Source organism: Carcharodon carcharias, chromosome 16, assembly GCF_017639515.1.
Source record: "Carcharodon carcharias isolate sCarCar2 chromosome 16, sCarCar2.pri, whole genome shotgun sequence".
Lineage (NCBI taxonomy): Eukaryota > Metazoa > Chordata > Chondrichthyes > Lamniformes > Lamnidae > Carcharodon > Carcharodon carcharias.
The window spans coordinates 65371831-65399509 of NC_054482.1; positions in this window are offsets into that span (position 1 = coordinate 65371831).

The window sequence follows — 27679 nt, forward strand, 5'->3', positions numbered from 1 at the left end:
TTGGGTAGGAGGGGCTTGGTAAGAACCATGCCTCCCTGCCCTTGCTGCTGACACCATCCCCTGCCAGCACTCCCCAACCTGCAACCCCCTCCCAAGCCCCCGTCCGTCATCTCTCACCTAATGGTGCTGCCGAACAATGGACAGCTGCAGGCCTCTGATTGACCAGCAGGTCTCAGGGGTTGGATTTCTGCCCCTGGAGCCCTTGATCAAAGGGAAGGAAACACTGCTGCCCAGTTAGGTGTATGTTTGGCAGCCCTTCATCAAGCCTTCCTGAGAGTAAGCGACATGTGGCTCTTGCTGGCTCTTCAATGTATCCTTGTCACCTACATTGAATTTCACCTAGTGTTTCACCTTGGCTTCTCAATAAAAATAAACAGCTTGATGCTAATCTTCAGGCTCTGAACTTGCTGGTGTCAGGTGAAAGTCTACACAGCCACGCAAAAGCAAAATCACATTACTGATGGTATCATGACCTCAGGTCTTCACCCAAGTTTCTTTTCAATTGAGAAATCTTGGTTAGATGTTTTCCCATTTGGCTTAAATCTTTACAAGAGGTTCTTCATAATTGTACTAGAACAATTTAATCATATCACAGTGAACAACAAATCACAAATTATCCCAAATCTCTCGTCTTAATGACTCACCACAAATTAAATGATGTTTTTAAAAAATGTATTATTTAGCATTTACAACTTCAGTTATACAATCACATTCTTTCATCTCGGTTAATACATCTGCTGTAGTGTTTGACATGTTTTTTACTTTTAATAATGTGACTGCCTTTGTTTGCAGCTCCAGCAAAAGCAATAACAATGTAAATGTTCAATTCCTCTCAGTTAAAGCATGATTTTCAATTCCATCAGTTCATCCAAACAAGGGAAAATGTGTTTGTGTTGATTACACATGGTTACATGAGACAAATTACAGATAAGCAAAATGTTTGGATTGTACCTCATTGGCTTAGCCATGTTGATATGTCAATATGCTTATCTGTGACAGACAGATTAATGACAGCATATTAACACCTATGATACAATCCAAATTGGCAGAAGCAATTAAAATACTTGTCATGCTTTAGCAGAGAAAGACTCTTGTACAAAAAAACAATAATCAAGGATTTCAGATGACTTTGTAAGTCACAAAAATCACATCCACCTCCTTGACACTTGTTTTAATAACTCAACTTTCATTTGTATTCTTAGTGCTCAGAATTTTCGGGTGATTTATTGGTGCCTTGTTTGTCTTGTGATCTTGTGATATTAGCAACTCAGATCAGTGTATGCAAGTTCCTTATACATTATTAGTCACGTTATGGTAGAAAGGTATTGCAATTATATTTTTACACTAAGTTAGTGAGTTATTTGCTTTTTTTTACATGAAAACATGCCAAATGGTTTATGGTTGTCTTCTTTTGGGATTCTATCTCTCGACTTTATCTTCCCTGAATTACACAGCAGTTCCTGACTGAGAGGACAAATTACTTTCTCCTTGCTCTCAGCCAAGGTAGCTCCTGATTATTTGTAAAAGGAGTGTGCAACTGGTATGATTGCTGATTGTGACTTCCTCCCGGTGAGGAAGTGTATAGTCTTTTCTCACATGAAACAGAGATTAGGAAGTCACGAAGTCACTTTGTGCTAATCACATTTGACTATATTCAACCTTTCTACTTTATGCTGCGGTTTAGGATATTGAAGCCCCATTCTGTGGCATCAAATGCAATGTGTTGTTAACACTTCTACATATTTAAAATAAGTTTAAAGTTATTTAACATTAACATAACTAAAGGAAGCGGAATACGAAGTAATTTAGATACTGTCCGTTCACATCAGGACTTAAATTCACACCCAGTCGAGACCTATATAATAACACTCTCCCTCTGTCGAAGGGTCATGAGGACTCGAAACGTCAACTCTTTTCTTCTCCGCCGATGCTGCCAGACCTGCTGAGTTTTTCCAGGTAATTCTGTTTTTGTTTTTGTTTTTGTTTTGGATTTCCAGCATCCGCAGTTTTTTTGTTTTTATCTCCCTCTGTATGTTGACTATGAGTATCTTACATTAAATGTGTTTCAGATCTCTTAATCCAAATCCTAGTGTGCATCATCCACAGCATAAAGCCACCTTTGGTTTCCAATAATTTGTCAATTTGATTTGGAGAGCCATACAATGGTTGCTACATTAGCCGACATTATGAAGTTGGGCCTGAAACATATTTTTTAGGACAGAAACAGCGGCTGAATTTTCCCTGGCCCCAGGGTAACGAGCTTGGAAGCGGGTTGCGGGGAGGGGTTGGTGAAATAGGAGGGAGCTGCAGTAGCACAGCTCCCCAACACATTCCCATCACCAGAGAAGATTCCTAGGGGCAGGCAGAATGCAGATCGGTTGCTTGCGCCACAGAGGCAAGCGGCCAATTTACATTATTTAGGCACCAATCAGGGGCAATTTTCTGGCCACATTTTTCCAGTGATGGAGCTGCTCCCAGCCAGGTGGACAGGCTGCCAGCTTTTAATGGACTTTGCCTCCTTGAGGAAGTCCAAAGGACCTTCAAAGCCAGAGGCTCCATCCTCCAAAGAGGGGGCTGCGAGCATCAAAGGCTGGCCTGGGGACCCTAATAATCCAAAAGGAGGGGTTTACCCTGCAATCCTAGGTGCCTGCTGCCTTCCAACCTCAAAATAATTTTTTTATCTTTTTCATCTCCAATGGTGCAAATACCCTGGAGATTTCCTAACAGCAGTGCTCATCTCTGCCGCCAAGGCTCTAGAGCTACCGGACCTATGATTGGGCTGGCAGCATCGGGAGCCCACCTGCTGTCCTTAATAGGATGGCAAGCTTGGAGGCAGCCAGTTAGGAGGCTGCCTTTGAGAATATCAATCTGCCAGCAAATTTACCTTTAGTTTCAACTTTGGAGTCCTACGGGAAAATCCTACACATGAAGTTTTATTCTGAGGGCTGGAATTAATGGGGCACCATGATCCTCACCCCCACGCCCAGTTAAAAAGTCAATAGGGCATAAATTAACTTGAGGTGGGATTTCTACCCCTCAGCAACAGGAAGTCCTGCCTCACAGAGCTGCTGGCCAATCAGAGTGGAGGCCATTGCTGGTACTGCAGTGAGGTTTACAGGAAGGCATGTTGTGCTGGAGCCTGGACTGGAGACGTCTGGGGGTCTCGCTGGAACCAGGCTAGTAGGCCCCAGTGAGGGAGTGAGGAAAGTGAGGATAGTGAGTGGGGGGTGCAAGGGGCCAGGGTGGATAAGCCAGGGGGAGGGGAACCTGGAAGTTAGACCTTGGAAGGGGTCTTCCAATGGGCCCCAGGAGCCTGTTAAGGAGGTACCCCTGCCACGAGCCCACACAAGGAAAGCTGCAGGGATGGATTCTTGGCATGGGCCTTTCATGCTGCTGGCTAAATCCCAGCGATGGCAGAATGAGGCCCTTAAGTGGGCATTAATTGACTGATGTGGACATAGTGGAGACCCCACCTACTAAACAGAACCCATACTGACTGAGCCCCAATAAATTGGCTCAAGGCAAAGAGGAGATTCAATCCATGTTACACAATGAAATGTCAAAGCAGCTGGAGTTTTCCTATCATATTGCTTCCTAAGCCGAAGGAATCCAAGAGACTCTGCATTGACTATCATAAAGGTATTGCAGTGATCCAAACTAATTCATATTCCAGTCCTATTTTATTACCTGACTGGGCAACTCCGCTTACATCAGTAAAATTGTTTTATTGATCAGGTGCTGTTAAGTTCCTATGACTACTCAAGCTAAGGAAATCTCAACTTTTGTAATGCCAGATGGCTTATTCCAATGCAATGTCATCCCATTCAGTTTAAAGAATGGCCCTCAACGATTAATGAGTCAGGTGGTGGCTAGCTTAAGCAACTCACTGTTTACATCAATGACCTGCTGGTCTGTAGCAATACCTGGGAAATCCACCTAAGTCATTTAAGGGCATAATTCGAAAGTCTACATAGTGCTAACTTAGCGATAAATTTAACCAAAAGCAAGTTCCCAAGATCAAAAGAGAGATAACGCAACTCCTCGGGATGTGTGGATTCTATAGAAAATTTGTCCCAAACTTCATCACCCTAGCTGCATCATTGATCGATTTATTAAAGCAAAATGTTAAGATAGCGTGGTCACAACCGTGCCAGATGGCTTCAAGAAATTGAAGGCTATCTTAACAAATGAAACCGTGTTAGTAGCCCCAACATTTAGCTGATCATTCCAGGTAGCTATTGACACAAGCAATGTGGGACTAGAAGCCATCTTACTCCAGAAAGGTGACTCAGGTATCAAGAGACCAATTGGCTATTTTCCTAAAAAGTTGAATGAACATCCGTGAAAATATTCACTCTATAAAAGGAGGCTTTGGCACTTATGTTCGCCCTTCTACATTTTGAGATCTATGACAGAAACGGACACGGGGGATATTAGTATACACCGATCACAATCCACTAACTTTCCTGGAGGAATTTAAAGTTCATAACACCAGGCTGCTCAGCAGTTTAACTTAAAAATTATGCTTATTGCTGGGATAAATAATGTAATTGTGGACACTCAGTACAAAATTTAAACAGAGTGCCACAAGTAAGCTGTGGAAGGTCTAGTGTCAGTGACCCTGAGGAATGCATGTGAATGAATGCGTCAAGATGTTTGCTATCATAAGTTTCATTTTCTTTCTGTCTATGATTAAAAAATGAAATATCAAGGAATTTCATTTTTCTCTATTTGTGAGGAGGCATGCCATGCTCATTCGATACAAACTCGATAACTATAAATACAAACTTATGAAGTATACACCTGAAATGGAACTTCCCTATAAAAAATGGAGTTGAGAAGTCAGGTGACCTATTCCCTCACCAATACACATAGAACTGTAAGAACAGTGGACTAATTTTCATGTCTGGACAAGTTTTGCCAAAGTAGTTAAAATGTAAATGACCCTTTCTATGATAATGATTACAATTCTCCAACCAACTAAAAAGACTGGGTTTCACAATACTGTTGCAGCCTCTTCGATTTCAAACTGGAACTCCAGAAACAATGGGCATGAAATCCTTTATTTGATCAATATGGTATGTGAATGATTGCTACCCCATTTATCATATCATTGCAATATTTAAACCAGATAGATTTCGATAAATGGGAAGAGATGCTCTGGTCATATGACAGAGACAAGTTTTCTGACAAGGGTTTTAATAAGGCAATTCTGGAGACAGGCAGAGGCATATAAATCAACAAAGGGAAGAGACCCTTCCTAAGAACACCTGCTCTTAAGCCACATGTAGGCAGAGACTCAAGGTGGTCTTGAACTCTATACCTGAGGAACTGTACCAGAGCTTCAATATTGCACCTTGACTGGAGTATAATAAGAGAAATCTGCTATTTTAACATAAAAAACAGTGAATCATCCTTCTAAACTACCAGAGCTTTTCTTCAGTGGAAAAGAAGGATTACGGCCTCATTGCAAGTCTTCACCTTGGGTTAAAGCAAGTATAACAAAGAACACTTGAAATCCGAAAACATAAACACATGCTCCTTTTGTAATTACAATCTTTTCTTGTATGTATCTGTATGTGTATCTGGGTAAATGTGTGCAAGGGTTTGGTTGCATATATTCGGGTGTTGTACAATAAATATTTATCTTTCTTTTGAAACTTAAAAAAGCCTGTCACTTGCCAGTTCCTGACAATTAAAGCACTCAGGAGTTAAGACACCTTTTTTGAAAACAAGCTGCCTTTGGTCAATGAACAGATGAAGGAAAAAGGGGACTATCATTTTTCCCCTGTACATAATAATTATTATCCTAACCTATACCTTTCAAGGCTGAAATGAAATCACCTGCAGAGCTATTCAATGGCAGAAAGTACAAGACAACAGGAAGATGCACTCTCCAAATGACCAGGACCAAGTAAGATAACAATTCACAGAAGCACTGGTCGAAAGAGGTCAACACTTCAACAGGCATATGTATCCTGTGTATACACAGGATCCAGTCATAAAAACCTTGAACCCAGCAAGAATTGTGGTGAAGCTGAGACTCCATTGTCATATATCATCAAGGCTGAAGCTGGTAAGCAAATGAGAAGAAACAGAGACCAGAATTTCCCGGCCCTGTTGGCATCGGGCATCATGGCAGGGGGGGTACACAATATGACGCGAAGGCCAAAAACTGGTTTCAGGCCATTGTGAAAGCACAGCAGGATCATCCGATGGTGCCCACCATGGTGGAATGTGAATCCTGCTCGAGATTGACGTGAACCTGCTTTGCATCCCTTTACCCGCATAACTCCAGCAGGAAGACATGCTGGTTCAGAACATGTCTGGACAAGTGTGACACGTGCAGAAGTTGGGACTTACTCTTAGGGCCTTGCTCAGATTGCGGACATTGAAGGAGCAGAAGATGCTGGAGCCCTACAACTGCTGGACCCTGGAGGAACATGTACTTTGCATGCCGGGTGAATTCTCATGGACATGGCTCTGCTGCAAAGCAACTTTCAGACTTTCAGAAGGTGGGAGGTCTCCATTGATGTCTTGGGTCTGCTTTAGAACATCCCGGTCTTGGCCATGAGCCACTATGGATGATCGGCGAGGGGGCGGAAAGGTAGGTCCAGCTGTAAGTGGTGCAGGAAGGTGTACCGGGCAGTGGGGGGGAGGGGGGGGGGGGGGGGGGGGTGGGGGTTTGGTGGTGGGGGGTGGTGGTGGGGAAGGGTGCTGCTGGGGGCGGGGTGGTGGTGAGGAGGAAGGTGAAGGTTTGACAGGAAGAAGAAGGTGTACCTGGGGGGATGGTGAGGTTGGGACAGGAGAGGAGGAAGTATGAGGGGACGAGGGTGTAACGGAGAAGAAATGTGGCAAGTGGGGAGGTAGGTGCAAGGGGGGAGGAGGGAGTAATGGTGGAGGAGGGAGTAAGGGGGTATGTCCAGGTGAACGTGCAAGGCAGGGGTCTGTGGAGTCAATGACTGATTCCTAGGGAGTGAATTGAGGCTGGGCATGTTAGGAGGGAATGCTGAGTAAGAGAAAGGGCAGAGTGAGCTGGAAGGGTGGGAGGCTGAGGGTGTGACAGTACCAGTTGAAGGGATGGTGAGGGTGGTTGGTGAGAACTCGGAGGCAGACACAGACCCTGGAGGTGGGAAGGAGGAAGTCAGGGAGGTCAATGTGGTTGGGGGTGGGATTCACAGGAATGTAGGGTACGTGCATGTTCACCTGGGCATGCTGGAAAGAAAAGGGTTCAGGTTGGTAGATGACAGTGGGGAGGCGGAAGGTGATGCCAGGGGGATTCAACAGTGATGGGGGAAAGGACATGGGTGACTGAGGTAGGGGAAAGAACAGGGGGGTGGGGGGTGGGGGGTGGGTGTGGAGCTGAGCAGAAATGCGATGACTACCATTTTTCTCAAATTGAAAGTGAGCAGGCAGAGGTGCTGCATGGGAGTGTGATCAGTGGTTGGGCGATGATTTAGGTCAGCTCAGATGGACAACTGAAAGAGAACCTCAGCAAGTAGCACTGAAAATGCCCTGGACATTGAGGTAAAGGAAGACTCCTCGTGCGTGGGAGAATGTTTGTACGAGACTCTAAAAGGCCCTGCCACACAGACACATCTCCATCCACAATCACTCATGGTCTAGCTGCGTACTGCTGACCTGCTAGTGGGGTCAGATGCAGGGGGAGGATGTAAATGAAGCTGAAAGACACCACCAAGCATTGTTCAATGAAAATGAATATATTTTCAGATTATAAAGTGACAAAATGTGTTCACCCGTGCAAGCACTTGTGATCAGAAGTTCTTAATTTTTCTAGGCCTACCACTTCTTCTAGGTGCTGTAGCAGGGGTGGAAACAGCCTGTGCAAGGTTGGCCCTATTGCCTCTGATAACTTCGATGTGCATCGTCTGGAGAGCCGAGGCCATGAGAGCCCCCGCTTGCTTTGGCTGTCCTCCTGTGGGCCAGCTGCTCCCTCTCAGGTGACAGAGGACGAAGTTGAGGGGATCACAGGCAAAGGGGCCTCTGAGGTTCCTGAGTGGGGTGTCCAGATGCCACTCCTCCTCCCTTTGGGTGTCCGAGGGCCTAAGCCTGACTCCTTGTGGGGTAGGAGCACCTGGGTGGACGTGAAGGTGCCTCATTTCTCTCTCATGTTGCCACTGCAGTGACTCACCCATGGCTAATGCGATGCAGGTCTGCTTGCATCTATGCTTTCTGCTGGACCAGGGTCTCCATGGCATCTGCTATCTTTCCCATGGAGGCCTCCATGCGTGCACATGTGGATATCACTTCATCAGAGAGCAGGCGAACATATTCCTCTGACTCACATGTCAGTCTGTTGAGGGCTTCCAAGAGCTCTGTGTGATTTTCCCTCACCTTCTGCTGACTCACCACGATGAGTTGGAAGGCCAAATCCAGAGGCTCGTCATCTAACTCAGAACTCACAGATGCCACTTACCCAGCATTCCTCCGAATGGCAGGGAGCCCGGCTCATCCTGCCTCCTTTTGCTGCAGACACGCTGGTGACCACCAGCCACCAGATTGTGAACCTGAGCCTGCTCTAGATCTAGGTCCCACCAAGGAGTGTATCTCTGTGCTGGTGAAGGGTGTGGGTGAGCGCTGTGATGGGTCTGCCAGGCTGCTCATTTTCAGCTCTTCAATGGAGGAGGTGTCCTCTTGGCTGAAGATGAGGACCTGGATGGAGCCGAGGGACTAGCTGGCTGAGGGCGTCGGTCAATTGGCAGATCTCCCTGTGAACCAAAGTAGAGATAATTAGTCATGTCAGCAGAGTCAAAAGCAGAAGAGAGAGAGCACTCACAGAAGAAGTGGTGCAGGATGCTCATGAAGATCGCTGCTGATCTCACCATCGCTGCAGGCATGGCCTACACCCTCACCAGTCAGCACGATGGCACGCTCCTCAAATCGAGTGAGGGGTCTAATGTGGACCACCCCAACCCTAGTCTGGGACCTCTCCCTGATGTTGTGAACCAGCTTCTTTTTTTATTCATTTACGGGATATGGGCTTCACTGGCTGGGCCAGCATTTATTGCCCATCCCTAATTGCCCTTGAGAAGGTGGTGGTGAGCTGCCTTCTTGAACCATTGCAGTCCTTGTGGTGTAAGTACACCCACAGTGCTGTTAGGGAGGGACTTCCAAGATTTTGATCTAGTGCGAGGGAAGGAATAGCGATGTATTTCCAAGTCAAGCTGGTGAGTGATTGGAGGGGAACTTCCAGGTGGTGGTGTTCCCATGTATCTGCTGCCCTCGTCCTTCTAGATGGTAGTGGTCCTGGGTTTGGGAGGTGCTGCCTAAGGATCCTTAGTGAGTTTCTACAGTGCATCTTGTAGATGGTATACATTGCTGCAACTGTTTGTTGGTGGTGGAGGGAGTGAATGTTTGTGGATGGGGTGCTAATCAAGTGGGCTGCTTTGTCCTGGATGATGTCAAGCTTCTTGAGTGTTGTGGGAGCTGCACTCATCCAGGCAAGTGGAGTGTATTCCATCACACTCCTGACTTGTGCCTGGTAGATGGTGGACAGGCTTTGGGGAGTCAGGAGGTGAGTTACTCACCACAGGATTCCTTGCCTCTGTTCTCTCTGTCCTTCATGAAAATAGATGGAGAGAGTGTGAGCAGGATGCATGGCAGTGTGTGGAAAGTTTGTGTGGTGAGTGGAGCCATGGATGGGATGAGGATGCCAGTTCTGGAGGATATGAGCTGGATGGAGACCTAAGGGTGTGTGAGAGTCAGTGGTGTTGTTCCTTGAAGTGTGAGATCCCTGTGGATGTGTGATGGGTTTGTGAGTATACGTTGAGCATGATAAGGTGGTTGACTTACCCTGGCGGAATGAATGAAAGCATTCATCCTCTTCCTGCACTGGCTGGCTGACCTTCTCTGTGCTCTGGTGGTGCTGGGAACTGCCACCACCTCCCAGGCCAGATTGCTGACTCCTGCAGCCAAAGCAGAGGTAGAGGACATTACAGCAGCCTTCCACTGTGTCCAGCGGGGGTCTCAGAGAGGCGTCACTAAATCTGGAGGCTCCTGTCTTCTTTGCTTTTGCGGCCATCTGTAGCCTAGGCAGTGCTGGTCTGAAGACATGGGGCAGAATTTTGCCCTTGGCGTCTGGGATTGGCGACCACCACCCGCGATCGGCAGCACATTGCGATTTTACAGGGACGGGCCAATTAAGGCCCGTCCAACATAAGATGTGGCCCGTGAATGAGCGTGAAGGGGAGGGGGCTTAATGCTCGCTGGGTCCAATAGCAACCCAGCAGCTGATTCGAATGTGGCCTTGGCAGTCCCTGGAAGGCTGCCACCGAAGGACGCAGAGGTCCTGTGAATGAAGACCATATTGGGTGGATACGGCAGGCAGGAGGGCAGATCACCGGGGTAGTTGGCCCCGCATTTCTCAGGTGAGTGTCTCGCTGCCCTCCAAGGAGAGAAACCCTTGTCCCACGGACGAGCGGAAGAGGCCTCCCCACCTCACCAAAAAGGCCTGGGAGGAGGTGGCATCCAGGGTCAGCAGCCACAATATGGTGATGCAAGCATGGGTGCAGCGCTGGAAGTGCTTCAACGATCTGCAATTGGGAAGGGTGAGTACCTTGTTGGCATGGACCATTTTGCAGAACAGTTAAGAGCTGCCCATCCCCCTGTGGACCTCAGAGGTGTTAAAGAGTGAGTATCAAATGTCAATGAGGCAGGAGCTTGCCAAGGGGGTGAGCCCTGGCTGCTTGGACGGAGTGCCTTGCGGCTCCAGGGTCACGAATCATCTGAGCCCTACGAGATGTTCCTCAGGTGGGGTTGGCCAGGCTGCAATGGCGCTGCAGATAGAGAGTGGACTAATCTATGCTCCTTTATGCTTTCAGAAGAAAACATCTGATAGCAATGCAGAGAGGTCACGGCCTGGCAGGGGATCCCCCACACCTCCTAATCCTCAGTCAATACGAGCAGGAGGCCTTGGAGCTGGAGAAGCGCCATGTACCTTGGTCAAGCGGCCACTGTGAGGTTGGTGTGCCAAGGGGAGGTAAGAGTGCAGAGCATTGAGATGAGTATGTAACCATTCCAGTGTAGTCTCTATATTCATGTGAGCCTCGATCTGGAATCCCCATTGATAATCGAACGACAAAGGCACCATGATGCATATCTCTGTCTCATCAGGCTGCCAGGCACGCACAGTGAAACTCTAATGACTTAAACTAATGACATGCCCTTCTTCTCCCTTTTAGGCTCACCAGCAGCCCTTCATTGTGAGGAGCCTGAAAGCCCACCACTGACCCCTGAGGACCACCATGCTGAGCATTAACCTGCATCACACCCTCACAGCCAAGCAGATACCAGCACAGATACCAGCATCTCGGATTGCCATCTAGATCTCGATGCACATTGGTGAGGGCACTTCACACTGGCATAAGGTGCAGGCGGAGGCAGAGAGTGCCCAGGGCACCTGCAGTCGGAGGACTGCTGGAGACCAGGACAATGCTCAGCCGATGGTTGATGATGGGCTTCTGGAGTCGTCCATGAGACAGCAGATGCTGGAGGTCCAGCAGGGTGTGCAGGAGGTTCTGGCAGAGATACATGAGGGAATGTGTGCCAGGTGTCCATTGTGGAAGAGACCCTGCAGAGCATAAGCACTGCATTGACCCTCATGGCCAAGCGAAATGCCTCCTCCATGGAGAGAGTGGTGACTCTCATGGAGAGGCTCCTCCAGGGACTAAATCAGGGGTTCCTGGGGATGTGCTAGGACCTGTAAGCCCTCACACTGGCAATGACCTCAGCTGGTTAGTGTCAGTGTGGGAGATGGATTGGGCACACAGTATCCCAGCTAGGTTCCCAGCCATCAGTGGTGAGCAGGGAGGTCCAAAGCAACCTCACATTGGCGCATGAGCTGCCTGTCATCGCTGCGGGCTTCTCAGGGCATTACAGATGACAGCAGCAGCTCCCGTGCCCTTTTGCCAGTGACCAAGGCATCTGATGAGACTGCGGCAACTGGGAAGATGCCAGCTGCGCACTGGCTGCTCCCTTCCAGGTGGGGCCAACACAGGCTCCACGGGCCAGAGGACACCCACCAAGGTCATCAAGGTCAACAAGACAGCAGAGTGAGCAGGCTGTCTCCAGTGCCGGTGCCAGCAAGATGGTAGCACTAGATGTAACACCTGCAAGTGAAAGCTTAAAGCACCTTAAGCACAACATGGCCTTATCATGGGTGATATTTGTTTCTCCCATTTTTATGTTTTTTTTTAAATGAAGTGATGGAAAACACCAGTCAATGTTAATTTCTGCAATGTTTGTCAGTCATCAGTAAATTATATGTTTTTTTGTGCAACTGGCCTCTGGATGCTCCATTTGCTCTGTATGTGCAGGGTAAGCCATGATGTTATGATGGACGTGTGACTCCTTAAACTTTATTGCAATGGTACATAGTGTATGTATGCTGTTGACCAAGGAAATGGTCCTGTCAGGGACTGAGTATGGCGCCTTCAGCCCTGGCATGTGGTGGTAGCTCTTATTTAGTAGGCTAGCTGAAGGAGCATTGGATCAAAGTGTCCCGGGTATCCCTGCCTCCCTGGAGGTTACCCAGGTCAGCGTCTATGCCCTCAGCATTCTCCTGACCGTGCTTGTCCTCAGACTCGCTACTGGACTCATCACCTGTTGCCTGTGCAGCTGCGTCAAGATCTTCTTCCTCCACTGTATCCCCCCTTTCCAGTGCCAGATTGTGGAGAGCACAGCATGCAACCACAATCAGTGACACACACTGTGAGGGGTATTGCAGTGCTCCCCCTGAACAGTCCAGGCATCGGAAGCACACCTTGAGCAGACCTATGGGTTCTCTCTACCACTGCCCTTGCGGAGGCATGGCTGTTTTTGGATGGTGGAGAGGCTTCATGAGCCACCTGTTGAGTGGGTAGCCATTGTCACCCAGCAGCCATCCATCCATCCAGTCGGGCTGGAGCACTGAAGAGCCTCGGGACCTGAGAGTGTCTCAGGATGTAAGCGTCATGGGAACTGCCAGGGTACCTAGCACAGACTTGCAGAGTCTGCATCCTGTAGTCACACATTATCTGCAAGTTCATGGAGTGGAATTCCTTCCTTCCTGTTGATGACGCCTTGATGGCCACATGTGTGCAGTCAATTGTAACCTGGATGTGGGGGAACCCAGCAATCGCTGCAAAGCCTCTGGCCCATTCTGCCTGGCTGGCCTCATCCATGCGGTAATGAATGAAAATCAATGTACGCCTGCACAGAATGTCTGTCACCAGCTTGACGCAACTGTGGACTGCTGATTTGGAGACTCCACAAAGATCCCCCACTGACCCCTGGAAGGAGCTGGTGGCATAGAAGTTGAGGGCCACTGTGACCTTTAGCGCCACTGGCATGGGGTCTCCACCCACACAGTCAAAGCTGATCTAAGGCCCAATCCTCTGACACATGGAGGTCACTGTCTCCCTTGAGAGACGGAGCTTCCTTCGGCATTGCACCTCGAACATATTGAGGTAGCTGCAACACTGCCTGTAAACCCTGGCAGCAGGATATTGGCATCTCTGCGGAACCTTCCGCCTTGGCACTCCTGTTGGCCTTGCACCCTTTGTGCCTGTGCCTCTCCTCCCACCGGTCATTCCCCTGGAAGCTGAATAGGGACACCTGGCCTCTTCTCCCTTCTGGCCTCTCTTCTCCTCAGAGGAGGTGCTTCTAGTGGGGACCACAGTCCCCATTACCAAGGTAAGGGAAGGCTGCCTGACACCTGGAAGGCCCCAAGCAGTGTGAATCCTCCTGGGGACTGGACAACAACACTGAAGCCTCCAAATTCTCTGAATGCAGCTCTGAAGCGAAATGAAGCTGTCCTGTTTACAGAAGCAACCAGCAGCAAGTGATATCCTGCACTCCTCACTAATTGCTTTGACAAAGCCACTGACCCCTTTATCTCTCCTATGGATGAAGTTTTGCAAATTGTGGCCCACCCGCCTGCCTGTTTTGCCTGTGCAATGGCCTGAAAACCTATGTAAAGTCTGGAAACAATTGGTGTCTCAAGGGCCTTAACTGGCCACTTAATTAATGATGGGTGCACCTCTGTCTTCATTGCGCACCCAACTAGCGAAATATCGTGAGAGTGCACATTGACATCACCAGGCTCGGGTGCTCCTTATTTCATGCTCGGGTGCGCGCCTGCACGCCAAGCAAAAAATCCTGCCCGTGAAGTAGGTGTGCTCTCTCGTGCGCTTTAAATATAGTGTCCAGAGCAAGGAAGCGTTGATGTCACAGCAAGGCAGGAAAATCCGAGCCCGCCCACCATTGATATAGCCTGTTCCCCATGAATGCATAATCAATGAGGTGGGAGGTGCCGGCAATGGGACGATATGTCACAAAAAGTTGCCATTGCGGCCAGCGGGTAAAATGTCCTTTTTCTCACCCACTACGCACTTCGTGCAAATCTGGGATGATTCCATCCATTGTCTGTGTTCGACCTACACCTGGGCTGGAAAAGCAGAAAAGATCATTAATAACACCAGCAACATCACTAACCAGCATGATATCAACAGCATTACCAACAAGGGATGCAACATCAACTCCGTCACCAGCAAGTGACACAACATCAGCAACAGCAAGCACAAATCCTATAACACCAGGAGCAACATGTATAACGTAGCCTGTGCAGCATGCAAACTCACCACCTAGAGCAATGACTCCCAAATCCACGAAATGGAGACATGACATCTTACCACCTAAGTGGTACCATGAATAATGTTTTTTGAGAAAAGAAAACAAGCCACTCAGAAATTTCTGGTTTAATGTCTTGGAGCATATATTTCCATGATATATTACTTTTCTTGGTGGTAAAATATTAATTGTCAAGGCAGACATAAGCATTGTTATGGTCAAGAGGGGGTCAGTACAAGCCATATTGTTTCTCTCTCGCCATCTATCTGTTAACAGAAGGTTTTTTGAATTATTTTGCTTTAAAGAATAAGAGGTGGCATATTTTTCCAACCTCTCCATTTTTGTGTGATCCAATTTGACTAATAATCCACAGCAAACTCGAGTTAGGATTAACTCAGAAGGTTAATTTATTTCAAACATTCAAAATCCGTAAAAGCAGTGTCTGCAACATTCCACCCTTCATTCACACAATCAAGGTGGGGTGGGGGTAGATAGGGAAAAGGAGAGTTACAGTACAAGGACCACAGAAAAACTGAATATTGGTTCACATGAGTTCCAGAGTCCAAAATTCAGAGTCCAGTGGGGAATTCTTTCATGTAGGCATTTCAAGTTCAGTTGTTTAACATTCATTTTCCAGATGGTGTTGCTGTCGCAAGATGAAGTAGGCATGCAAGATTGAATCGGTGCTGTAGCTGATGGTACGAAATCTTCTAGCAGGTTAGATGGGCCGGTTCTGGACAGAGCTGGCTTCTTTGTGGCTTGCCAGTTGGATGGTAAAACAGCAAACTGGGTGTGCAGCCCAGAAATGTAATATTAAACTGTTCAAGAGGACAGAGTCTTGGGTCATGTGACCTTCCTTCACTCACTAAAAGATTTTTATTCAGTGTCTGGAATTGGCTTTATTTTCAGCACTGATCATGTCTCAGCTATTATGAGTTGAAAGGGGTGTTATTTATGCTGAGGCGCTGGCATTTGAGAAGCCATTGTCTCAATAGACCCACAGACTCTGCTAGCAAGGTTGGCTTATCAAATGCAAATTGCATTCCTGTAGCTTCCTTCTGAAATTAGTCTGAACAGTCCAAGCTTCTCTGTTAGTAGCTCCCTAGGCATAACAAGGTGTGACATTCCAGGAACTGAGAAGAGAATTATTTTGTTCTGGAGAAAAAGTCCAGTTTAAAAATAAAGAATAGCAATAAGGACAAAGTTTTTAAATTTTTACAGTGTTGGGTTTCTTCTACGTGTCGAAGGAACCCAACAGCATTGACATGATGACAATGTCATGCCACAAAACACATCATTGCGCATCTTTCAAAACTTGATTTAAAAATTCTATGATTTTATGAAAAGATTATGTCCATTTATAATGGCCCATAATTTCCTGGAGTGACAATCAGAGTCGTATTGGCACACGGCTCCTACATACTTATCTGGAAATGAAGCTGCTTTTTTCTCGCCCGACCTTCTAACTCAGGCCAGGCAATAACAGTGTAGCGCAGTGGGCTCCCCTATTAAACCCCACACCCCTGACCACCTACCCCACTCCTGATGATAATCCACCCCCAACTAACCTCGGTTCCCCCACCACTCCCGACTACACCCCCAATCCTTGACTATCCCTCCAACTCCGATTACCCACTCACCCGCACAACTGCCCTCCCGACTCCTCAACAACAACCCCCAGCCCCAGAGTACTCTCTGACCCACCAGACTACCCGACCCCACCCTGACCACCGACCGTTCCCCGACCCATCCTACCCCGACCCACCCTATTATCTTTCACCCACTTATCTTCTCTCTCCTTGTCAAAGTGGGTGAGATATTTAAACTTGCCAGCTAGTACCTTAAAAAGGGGCATGGCTTCATTTCCCTTGACAATCCTGCATTGCATTGAAGGCCACCAGGAGCAGCAATGCTCCACATTTCTCAGCAGGCCTGGGTCAAAAGTCCAGGTGAGAAATGTGGAGCTAGTCTAAGGCAGGAAAATAGGAGCAGAGTGGGAATCCAATGTTGATTGACACTCCATGGAAGATTCGGCCCATCATCACTAAATTGCTGCATACAGCTTGGGGCCTCATTTCTTGATGAGTTTGAAAGAGTTGTTAATTAGCTTTGGAAACATAGAGAAGTGAGGGCAGACCTTGTAAAGTGTTCTGAAATATGCTTTAACTGGTCGTTTATTATTCCACACAGGTTTCAAGGACAAGTAGAAGCTGGGAGCAAAGCCAATCCAGTGCAGTAAGATACTTTTACCTGGATTAATTTTTAATTTAAAGAAATCACTAAGTTCCTAGAAGTTTCCAGAAGAAAAAATACTGTCTCATATAAATGACTTTCATTTACAGAAAAGCTATCTCCATTATCATTTTCTGTATTGGTACCAGTTTTATATTCCAGAACCTGATTAAGCCTCCCACAGATCATTTTAATTAAGACTTGAGAACTCCACACCATTTGTTTCATCTGGATTTGATCCCAGAAAGGAAAGGTCTATGTAAAAACGTAATGGCAGTAAATTTCAACTTTGCCACCTGGCTAGTAACTTGACAGAATGGATTACGTATTCATGATAGGACCCTTCTGATTATAATTCCATTGACATCATTAGGGGGGATAAAAATCAGGTCGGTTCTACATGGACAGGTGATCTATTCTGTACCTATCTGGAAGGATTGAAAAGGTGTAGGCAAAAGCAAAATACTGCGGATGCTGGAAATCTGAAAACAGAAAATACTGGATATAGTCAGCAGATTCTGCAGCATCTGCAAAGAGAAGCAGAGACTGGAATTTTCTGGGCTCTCTGAGAGATGAGAGAGCTGGTATATTGGGACGGGAAGGCATCGGGGGAGAGCCCAACATCTTTCTGCTACCATGCCATTTTGCTAGTGGTAGGAAGTTGGCAGATCAGCTGTCAACCAGGAGGCCAATTGAGCCACTTAAATGGTCAATTAAAGACCACTTTCTGCTTCCGTGGGTATTTTGCCTGCCTAGCGGTCCCCTCCGCCATGTGGTGAGACCACTCAGTGAAAACTGGTGTCCTCCTAGTGGGAAGGAGGAGGGGAACCTTCCATTTGGGGCACTCCATGGCCTGGGGTACGCCCTGTCATCAATGGCTGTACCTAAAGCAATGTAACTGACAGTGCACCACAAACTGTGCTCCTGGTTGCCAGGGCCTATCTGCCTTTCTCCGGCATTCCCCAGCCCCAGTTACCCCTCTTCAAGGGGGTGCATCCATTGAGGCACCTTCTCCTTGCAGCTGCTGCCTCCACAATGGCCACCACTGGTACAGGTGCTGAGACTACTGAGCTGCCAGCCCTCTGAATGGGCCAGCAGCTCAGAGGGTGGTGGGGTGGGGGGGGGGGGGGTGCGGATGTTGCCACCCTTAATTGGATTGCAGCTCCTGCAGCAGTCACTTAATTGACTGCCATTGGCAATATCCCTTCCCAGGTCCCACCCCAGGGTTTCGCTTTTGGTGCCAGCGGGGGGACTTCTACCATCCCAGTACAATTCAGCTCTAGGTTTCTGAACTCTAGCATTTTTTGTTTATTACATCAGAATTCCAGCATCCACAGTATTTCGCTTTTGTATCACTCCTCTTCCAAGAATGCCAACCTTGAGGAAGTTCTGCTCTTCTCTCCAACAGCATTTCCATTTGTCCCTTTCCCCTTGTTCATATTCATTGCTTTTTATTTTCCTTCCCATGTTTGATCAGCTATCTACCAAAACTAACTTTCATAGCCACATTTTCCTCCTTAATAACTGTCTCCGGCTCTGACTTATTCCACGTGGATTCCAACTGAAATTCCACCCTTCATGTTTCAGATTCACTCACAATTACCTTATAGGCACTCAAACCGCTGTTCTTGCCATGCCCTGAGGTCCACATTCAGCGCAATGCACTGCCACGTGCGAGCCCTCAATCTCTCTCTCTTCAATAACATCGACTCACTCTATCTCAAAGCTGTCCTGACCCACGTTTTTATTTCATGCTTACCTCATTGGACGCTTTAAGAATAAACATTTTTCTTCCCTGAAGGTGTGAAGGATTGCAAAAAGAAAGATCACAGACCAGAAACGTTAACTCTGTTTGTCTCTCCACAGATGCTGCTAGACCCGCTGAGTATTTCCAGCAATTCCTGTTTTTACTTTTGAACAGGTTGGGGATCTTGTGTCTAGAAAAGAGAAAGCTGAGCAGTTACCTCATAGAGGTCTTTAAGATTCTGAAAGGGTAGGTCAGAATCTTCTGTTTGGCGTGTGGGGGCGGCCCGGAGTCAGCTGTGCGCTCGCCAAACTGTCAAAGGCCTGTTAAGGCGATTAATAAAACAATTAAGCAAATTGACAGGGCTGCCCATTCAAGGCAGGCAGGTGAAAAGCCCAGGCGGCCTTCGCATTTTTCATGAAACCTCATCCATGGGCGGGATGAGGTTTCATGAAGAGTTTATTAAATTAATAAATATTTTTCATAAATTTCATGAACGTGTCCCAGTTCATGTGACGCTGTCACATGAGGAGACATGTGTAAATTATTTTTTACCCTCTTTATTAGAAATTCACTTTCTGAAAGAGAAAGCACAGAGCTGCCTCAGGGAGATTTCTGCACTCTTTGGCACGCGTTCGCGAAAGAGCACAGGCTCCAACTCTCCATCTTCCCCCCACCCACACAGGTAGCACAGAGCGCTACTAGGTGTGCATCACACTGGGCGGGCCTTAATTAGCCCGCCCATGTAAAATGGCGGCGCGCAGCCAATCGCCGCTGGTGCCCGCTCCCGACTGGCCCGCCTGACAGAGAGAAAATTCTCCCCGTAGAGAAAATGGGCTGAATTACACAGACTTTGAAAAATTTCAGCAGTCAGGAGCATTTTCAGTTCCCAACCCCAATCACCAAAGTAGTGTGTTCTGGGTTAATTTTACTGAAGTCCTCAAATAGCAGGTCACATCCGGGATTGCCGTCAAATTAGGGATAGCGAGCATGTTGTGCAGGCGGGAGGGAAAATCAGCGTGTGAGACCCCAGGGCTGGCTGGTAGCTTTCATTGTGTAGTGCAGTAAGAGTGCATGGGATGCAAGATGGCTGAATAAAATGGGGGAGTGACATAGCTGGAGGTAATGGTCATCACTACCTCACTATCAGCACTATTAATTACAGCAGTCTCCAGGAGACTGGAAGGAAATTGTAAGCCTCTGCCAGCAGACAACCAGAGGCTTGATGATTTGCATCCTAAGGCAATAGATTTAATCTATTTATCATGGCGCTCTGACCTCCCACTCTGCATATGCCTCCTGTTGCAGACACAGTGGGGATCCCATCCGATGCGGATTATATCTCATTTACACCAGAAAATTGCTGCTAATTGGTTGCTGATGAGCCTTAGCTGGCTTCCTCTTCGCTGCCGGTCATGTTGTTGTCACTGCACTGAAGTCAGCTCTGGGAAAAGTGCCAAGAGGCAGGAACATGTGGGGGACCCAGCACAACCCTTTTGCCCATGATTTTCCTGGCATCCCCACCTCCAATCATGCCTCCAAGTCTCTGGGAAAACTCATCCCCCCACCGATGTTTCCACTTGTTGGGAGACCAAAGTTGGGGACATAAATATCAGATAGTCACTAATAAATCCAGTAAAGAGTTCAGGAGAAGCTTCTTTACCCAGAGAGTGGTTATAATAGGGAACTCAAGGTGTAGTTAAGGTGAGATGTAGTTAAGGCCAAGAGTATAGATGTGTTTAAGCAGAAGCTAGATAAAATCATGAGGCAGAAAGGAATAGAAGATTATGCTGGTAGAGTTAGATGAAATAGGATAGGAGGTGGCTGTTATAGAGGGTAAACACCAATATGGACCAGTTGGGCTGAATGGCTTGTCCTATACTGTACATTCTGTGTAATCTATCTACTTCCATTTTATGCCTACATGGTAAAGTTGAAAATTGTCCCCAGCATGTTACAATAAGTAATTTACTGTTGTTGACTGTGGTAGCACTCTTGCCTCTGATTCAGGAGTGCATGGGTTTAAGCTCCACTCCAATGAGTACTTGAATTAAGCTGACACTTCAGTGTATTACTTGAGGGTCTGCTGCCTTTCCAATAGTTGCTTGACAATTCCAATGCTCTCCTGGCTAGCCTCCCATCTTGCATCCTCCATAAACTCGGACTCATCTAAAACTCTGCTGTCTGTATCCAAGAACTCTGCATACTTCCAATTCTGACCACTTGTGACCTTACTTGCTTCATCCCAGCATTGGTGTCCATGTCTTCAGCTGCCTAACCCCTAAGCTCTGGAATTTCCTCCCTAAAACTCTACACATCGCTCTCCTCCCTGAAGATGCCCATTAAAATCTATCTTTCTGACCAAGCTTTTGGTCATCTAATTTCTACTTATTCGGTGAAGCACCTTGAGACGTTTTACTATGTTAAAGCTGATATAAAGATGCAAGCAGTTGTTGTTGTTGTTTTTCAGATGAGATGTTAAACTGAGATCCTGGATGGGGTCTCAATGATTCCATGGCTTTGTTTGAAGAAAAGTAGTGTATTTCCCTGGCCAACATTTATCCCTCAAAAAACATCACTAACATAGGTTATCTACTCATTTATCTCATTGCTGCACATGGTTTGGCTGTTATATTTCTCTATTTTCAATATTTAGCAATATTTTTAATTTTCCTAATTACCTTCTGATAATTTGTGAGTAACCATCGCTAAAATAGCATATTTGTAAAATTGATATTCAACTCTTCCCTATTTCATAATTGTTGCACTGATATTTTTATTTAATATACATTATGTTCATAATTCACATGTAACTTTAATCTGAAGTCACAGCCTATTCCTTTATTCTATCCCACTATGAATCTTGTAGTATTATATATCACACACTAGCCTCTCATGGCCTATAATCAATTTAATCTCAACTCTACTTTTAACGGTCATTAGCATTGTTTTCATTCTATTGAGTCTACAGTATGTATTATTTAAAAAATGGCACTGACTGAAAGGATGTAATTTCACCGTAGTGCTCAGATGACATCCATAATCCAGTTGAGCATTTTTCCCTTGATTTATGATATCATCTGAGCCCCTTGAGTAAATTATAGCCCTGATTACTCACTGAACCATACCTAATTAAATATGTATGGACAATCAGAATTTTCTTTTTCTTTGATGTTAATATTACAATTCTGTTAACTGTGCCATTATATATAGTAAATCACTGTCCCAAGTAATGTTTTCACTGAGCACTTACGAATTTTTGTTATGTTTGTTTTACTTTCTAAATTGTGCAATAAAAATGTTAATAACTCTTTTTTATTTATTTAATATCCTAATGAGTATTTGTGGCAGCTTTGTGAGCTTAAAATTACTTAATGAATATGTTCTGTAATTTTTCTGTCAGCTTGTAGATGTAAACTCAATGCATGCTTCCTTTCCAACTGCCTTATTTTTCGTACTGTTAGCATTTCATTGTCATTATTAGTTTTTAAGTAGTTAATACAGTTAAGAAGCTTACTACCCTTGTCATGCTCTAATTCCATAATTTGCATAGCTAAAGTAATCTACTTCATTGCTCAGTTGACTGAAACTGTACAAGTTAAATAGGCACTGCTGGTTTAGAGATTTACCAGGATAAGCTCAGTTCTTGAATACACAACTTGCTCTTAAAGCTTCAGCATTGTTCAGCCCTTTCTATTGTAAACATGATACATCATTTAAGGGAACCTGAGATGACAGATTTTGATAGTCTCATTGTGCTTGAAAATGACAGATCAATTCCCTGGGATACTTGGAATTTTTACTTATGTTAATTCAAAATAAAATAAAACAAGATGCAGGGACAACTCTGGTAGAAATATTTAGGAGTTCTACTGATCACAGAAGGAAATAACTGATAATCTAACGTGAAGCGTCAGCAAGAAATGGCTAAATTCTGGAAAGTACAGTATAAAGTATAAAGCTGGTATATGCTTGATATTTGAAATATAATTGGTTTAGGAATATTTACAGGTCAATAACATCCATGAAGAGAATAGATTAGGGGTGGAATTTTGTCAGTGGTGCGCAATTCTCAATGGTGGAACCGGAAGTGTGCACCAGTTCCATTCTCTTGCTTTTTCCTGTTTCCTACACAACTACAATTAAAATTTAAAGTTCTGGTGGTGAGCGATTCCACAGCAGTGGTGCTTTTCAGTGGTGTCAGCTGATAATACTGCAGCTACTAGTGGGCTATAAAAGTCTTTAGTTCAAACAGGGAGGCTCGCATTGCTACCTGAAGGAACCATTGGTGCAAACATCAAGTTTCTTTACAATTGCACAGGAAGAACACATCGGAAACCTCAGCCTCTCCTCAGACTCTTTCCCCCATCATTCCCTGGCTTACAATTGGTTCCATTAAATCAACCCACACTGTTGAGCTGTGCTGTCCAAGGGTCACAGCAGATCAGTTCCATGGATCAGCATTGTCTTCCTGCATGTTCTCCTCCAGGTCATCAGGGAAAGGTGGGAGGTGCTCTTACCTGCAAATGGTAGCAGACCCTCCTGCCTGACCAAGGCGCCTGGATGAGGTGGCAGAGGAAGTGAGCAACTGTGGGGTCCATGCAAGAATTGGGGTGCAGGGTAGGAAACCGGTAACCGACCTGCTCTGATTCACCATGATAAACGCCAGTGTCACATCTTCAACAGGAGTGTATTGTAGGGTCATCAATAATGTATATGTGAGTGGGCAACAATGCCAGAAGGATGAGTGCATGATCAACCTTAGAGCTACAAAATGTCTGGAAATTTGGCTTTTGTGTGCACTTGGATGCAACTTGGGATTGACAGACCAGTATGTGTGATGGCGGTGCATACAGACAAGGGGTTTAGGTGTCATTTGACATGTCACTAACTCTGCATTTTGTCATGCAGGACAAGCAGACCCACAACTCCCAGGAGAGAAGACAGACAGGAGGAGGCGCTCCTGACCTCAGGCTCCTCACAAGGAAGCCATGATGGAGATTGCTGGAGAAGAGAGGGGGGAGATCCAGTGCAGACGTCAAGGCTGGACTGGCCGGGCATAAGGAGGAAGAGGCAACCATCCTAGTGGTGGCATTTGGGCAGATAGGATGGGTGCAATGAAACGTGAAACGCTAAAACTGTGATGATTCTTGTTCTCCACTACAGGTCATCTCCATCTAAGGACCAGGCTGCAGCCACACCAGGAGTCAGAAGATTCATCTAGGAATAATGAAGCTACTGCCCAGAGGATGCAGCATCATCTTCCTCATCATCCACCTCTGGCAGTGCAGTTACACCCACACGGTCTGCAGAGGATTCACATTTAGATTTTATGGCACAATCTGTTGAGCATAGCACAGATATATTCCAGCAGCTGAAGGAGAATGTGACAGCTGGGTCTCCAGACAATTGGATGACTGTTGGGCAGCAGGCCCCTCCTGACCCTGACGACAGGCTTCTGGCCACGGCCACTAAAAGCCTGCGGTAAATGCAGCAGAGGTTAGGAGAAAATATGGTAGAGATGTCAGGGATTATGCACAGCTTTACAGGGTATGGAGCAGTCCATGCTAGCCATGAGTTCTGTTATGTCTCGGATAATGGAATGCATGTTTCATCATGGAGAGATGGCGAGAACCAGAGTGAGCATTCGATTTACATGTGCTTGGACCTAGATTCCATTATTCTACCATGGGATCAGTGGTGCAGTGTCTAGGAGCCCTCCAGGAGCCCCTTCCCCTCAGGGAGACAGGGAGATGCCTTTGTGCACCAAGATGGAGGAGGAAAATATGCCAGCTGCCCCTGGGCCCTCCTCTCAGGACACTCCAAGGCTTAGGATGTCTCCTCATCTACTCCATCATGGACTCCAAATGTTCCAGCAGGTAAGGCCGAGGGAGACATCCCTGCAACAGTGCAGGAGACCCCCTAGTAGGCTGGAAATCTCAAGGCCTCAGACCTCTCCAGGGTGCTTGCAATGATCATCCAAAGCGATGGGGCATCACATTGAGATGACTGCCTCCATTTCAGCTGCTGATGTTGGGGTTGCACCTAGACATAGCGGAAGAAGAAGAAAACATAAAAAAGGGCTGAGCACAAAGGTGGCATGAGTGATTTCTCTACCTGTTTTGTCCTTGTAAATATATGCACAAGATAATGCCATTTATATATTCTTGTACACTTATTGATAAGTTTTGGGGCCTGTCATAGTACAGAAGCTAATGACATGGCATACCACATGTTTGGCACAATTTGATGGCTCATAGACATACGGTCATAGACATTATTCCTGAATGAGATGTGCTGCATTTTTGTGCAATCTTTGTTGAATGTTCATATGAATTGACACTTCTGTGATGATCATGATTCTGTGGAACATGATTTAAAATGCAGACATAACTGGCATCCAGTCCATGCACTCTAGCGGAGATTGACCCAGATTACTCTCAACAGGTATAACTGAGACAGGTGCAATCGCAATCAATGCAATTTAAATATGGTGCTGGATCAGAATAATTGGGCAAGGTAGGTTGTTACATGTATGTACAAGTTCAAAGATGTTATTGGTACCAGCACTCACTAATGAGTGTGTGTGAGACTAAGCTCCACTCCCTGTTCTATTCTAGGTGGTAGAGGATGCAGATTTATAGTTAACTCCACAATGGAGGATGGCAGGGCTAGGCCTACAATCCAGGAAGGCGACGGAGGTCTTGCAATGGAACAATAGTCATGCCTTATATCTTATTGTTGTGTGAACTTTGTATATGTCAGGTTTTCCCTGGCATCCCCTGTACACCTCTGGCCCTGTCCTCCATGTAAGGTCATTTATGGCATCCTCTTCTTGCTCTGATAAATCTTTGTCATCTCTGAAGGGCTAATGTTGCTCGTGGTCTTCCTTTGGAACAACTAGTCCATATTGCAGACCCAATTTGTGTAATGTACAGCAGACAATTAATATTTGTGATACCCTCTGGGGTGCATATTGCAGTGCCCCTCCAAATCGGTCAAAGCAGCAGAAGTGCACTTAAAGCAAGCCAGTAGTGGATGCATGTGCTTGATTGTAGAGCTCCTCTGCATCACTCTGAGGATGCCTCACTGGAGTCATCAGCCATGTACGTAAGGGATAGCCCTTGTCATCGATGATCCATCTGTCAGCCTGGAGTGGGGCTTCAAAAAGCTCTCCAAGCTGTGAGTTGCACAAGATATAGATAGATATTGTCACAGCTCCCTGGGAAATGAGCACAAACCTGCATGATTCTTCTCCTGTGGGACTAGTGGTCCCACACTAGTTTAATTTTCAGAGTGAAAGCCTTTAAGATTCACAAAAGCACCTGGCTGTTTCCAGGGAGCTCTATTGTCACACAAGTGCAGCCGATGGCCCCTTGCACTGAAGGTAACCGAATGATGGCATCGAATGCAGCTAACCTTACTGCCTCGCTGTCTTCACCTGTGGTGGAGTCACTAAAATCTTTGGTAGAATAGGGCCTTGCACCTATATGTGGCAGCTTGTGAAATGACACATATCTCACTCGTCACACCCTGGAAGTCACCACTGGGATAGAAATTAAGCACCACTGTAACCTTGAGGATCACTGGCATGAGGTTGCCACCAAATCCACATGGCTGTGTTACTTAATGAACGTATCTTGGTGGCCATTTCGCAGGACATCCTCAGACTTTTCTGGCATCATCTGTTTGACATCTGGAGGTAGTTTTTTCTTATCTTCTGGATGTGTTGATATCCAGTGCCTGTCTTCACCAATGCTTTCCCTGCACGGGTGTAACCGTACCAGCTTTTCTCCGTGGTACTCCCTGCTGTTGGCATTACAGCCTGTGTTCTTGGACAACTTAAGCTTTCCTTCATTCCTGAGGTTGCTGTAATATCGGGTGAATGAGACCCATGGTTATTGCAATAATTGCAATACATAAAGAGGCCAGACATAGAGATGAGAGCATGATTTTCATCCATAGAATTAATGACCATTGAGTCCCTTTAGTCGGCCAATTGTGCGTACCATAAACTTCATCCAAACAAAGATGGTCGGTCCTCCTCCCACTTCGATGCTCATTCCGTATTGTGAAGCAGCATTTTCCACGAACACCTCAATGTGGTGCGAGTGAACTTCCAAACCAGCTCCCGTACCTTTCATCCTCATTCTGTCACCCTCACGCTTGTCCCCATCAGTCCTGATCAATCCAACATAACCATTCACCTTTCCTCTATTCCCTTTGAAACCTCCCCCCATTGCCCTGGACCCTATCACAATCACCATTTCCCTTGACATGCCATCTCTCCCACACTGTGGCTACACCCATGACCATCCAAATGCTCACTCTGATCTTGAATCCTCCTGTTATCCTCCTCGATGCTTTTGTCTGCTCCCGTGCTCCACCCTTTAAGAACTTTGAATACCTAACCCTGACACTGAACCTACTCCGCCCCACTGAATCCGACTCCCCAGCCTGACTGTGACTGTTCCCTCCGCCACCCAGCGCCCTCAATTCAACCACAGGACCCCACTCAGCACCAACCCCACTCTCTTGGCCTATTATTCATCTTAACATTCCTGGCTGGCACCATCCCTCCCCCCACCCCCTTTACAGGACAGTCACACCCAGGATACTAGACCCTTGCCTCCTCCCTGCACCCAAACATGACCCTTTTTCCTCCCTTCTTCCCCTCCTCCACACCTCCTTGCACTCAAACACCGCCCTCTGTCCTCCCTTCCTTCCTCTGCACCCAAATGCCTACCTTTCCACATATTCCCCCTCATGCCACAGTGTTCAACATGGACAACTGCTCACCTTAGTCACAACTGCCCAAAGCCAACTGTTGCATGCCACCTTTCAACCACTGGGTGCCACGGGATTCTCACACACTGCTGACTTTATCCTGAAGGTAGGATTTTATTGAAAACAGCTTCACACTAATGAGCATTCACAAAATGTACTATAAGTGGGAACATGCCACAGGTTGGCATGAGGCTCAACACTCCGCAAACATGCCGCTGATTTTATCTCTGCATCTCAACCTGTCATAGGAAAATCGAAATTTAGCATCTCACCTTTTTCAGTCATCTT